Here is a 2,104-nt window from a genome sequence, read left to right as displayed (position 1 = left end):
CTAACCTAACCTAACCTAACCTAACCTAACCTAACCTAACCTAACCTAACCTAACCTAACCTAACCTAACCTAACCTAACCTAACCTAACCTAACCTAACCTAACCTAACCTAACCTAACCTAACCTAACCTAACCTAACTTAACCTAACCTTACCTAACCTAACCTAACCTAACCTAACCTTGCCTGAGAGTAAAAAAAATTTAAAAATTATTAAATACAATGACCTGACCTAACCTAACCTAACCTAACCTAACCTAACCTAACCTAACCTAACCTAATATTGCCTGAGAGGGGAATTTTTTTTAAATAATTAAATACAATGACCTTACCTAACCTATCTTAACCTAACCTTGCCTAAAAGTAAAAAAAAATTTAAAAATTATTAAATAAAATGACCTGACCTAACCTAACCTAACCTAACCTAACCAATCCTAATATTGCCTGAGAGGGGAAATTTTTTTAAATTATTAAATACAATGACCTAACCTAACCTAACCTAACCTAACCTAATATTGCCTGAGAGGGGAATTTTTTTTAAATAATTAAATACAATGACCTAACCTAACCTAACCTAACCTAACCTAATATTGCCTGAGAGGGGAAATTTTTTTAAATAATTAAATACAATGACCTTACCTAACCTAAACTTACCTAATCTAACCTAACCTAATATTGCCTGAGAGGGGAATTTTTTTTAAATAATCAAATACAATGACCTAACCTAACCTAACTTAACCTAACCTTGCCTAAAAGTAAAAAAAAAATTAAAAATTATTAAATACAATGACCTGACCTAACCTAACCTAACCTAACCTAACCTAACCTAACCTAACCTAACCTAACCTAACCTAACCTAACCTAACCTAACCTAACCTAACCTAACCTAACCTAACCTAACCTAACCTAACCTTACCTAACCTAACCTAACCTAACCTAACCTTGCCTGAGAGTAAAAAAAATTTAAAAATTATTAAATACAATGACCTGACCTAACCTAACCTAACCTAACCTAACCTAACCTAACCTAACCTAACCTAACCTAATCTAACCTAACCTAACCTAACCTAACCTAACCTAACCTAACCTAACCTAACCTAACCTAACCTAACCTAACCTAACCTAACCTAACCTAACCTAACCTAACCTAACCTAAACTTACCTAACCTAACCTAACCTAACCTAACCTTGCCTGAGAGTAAAAAAAATTTAAAAATTATTAAATACAATGACTTGACCTAACCTAACCTAACCTAACCTAACCTAACCTAACCTAACCTAACCTAACCTAATATTGCCTGAGAGGGGAAATTTTTTTAAATAATTAAATACAATGACCTTACCTAACCTAAACTAACCTAACCTAACCTAATATTGCCTGAGAGGGGAATTTTTTTTAAATAATCAAATACAATGACCTAACCTAACCTAACTTAACCTAACCTTGCCTAAAAGTAAAAAAAAATTTAAAAATTATTAAATACAATGACCTGACCTAACCTAACCTAACCTAACCTAACCTAACCTAACCTAACCTAACCTAATATTGCCTGAGAGGGGAAATTTTTTTAAATAATTAAATACAATGACCTTACCTAACCTAACCTAACCTAACCTAACCTAACCTAACATAACCTAACCTAACCTAACCTAACCTAACCTAACCTAACCTAACCTAACCTACTAACCTAACCTAACCTAACCTAACCTAACCTAACCTAACCTAACCTAACCTAACCTAACCTAACCTAACCTAACCTAACCTAACCTAACCTAACCTAAACTAACCTAACCTAACCTAACCTAACCTAACCTAACCTAACCTAACCTAACTTAACCTAACCTAACCTAACCTAACCTAACCTAACCTAACCTAACCTAACCTAACCTAACCTAACCTAACCTAACCTAACCTAACCTAACCTAACCTAACCTAACCTAACCTAACCTAACCTAACCTAACCTAACCTAACCTAACCTAACCTAACCTAACCTAAACCTAACCTAATATTGCCTGAGAGGGGAATTTTTTTTAAATAATCAAATACAATGACCTAACCTAACCTAACTTAACCTAACCTTGCCTAAAAGTAAAAAAAAATTTA

Source organism: Bacillus rossius, unplaced genomic scaffold (assembly GCF_032445375.1).
Source record: "Bacillus rossius redtenbacheri isolate Brsri unplaced genomic scaffold, Brsri_v3 Brsri_v3_scf323, whole genome shotgun sequence".
Lineage (NCBI taxonomy): Eukaryota > Metazoa > Arthropoda > Insecta > Phasmatodea > Bacillidae > Bacillus > Bacillus rossius.
The sequence above is the reverse complement of the archived record's forward strand: the minus strand, read 5'-3'. Positions refer to the sequence as shown.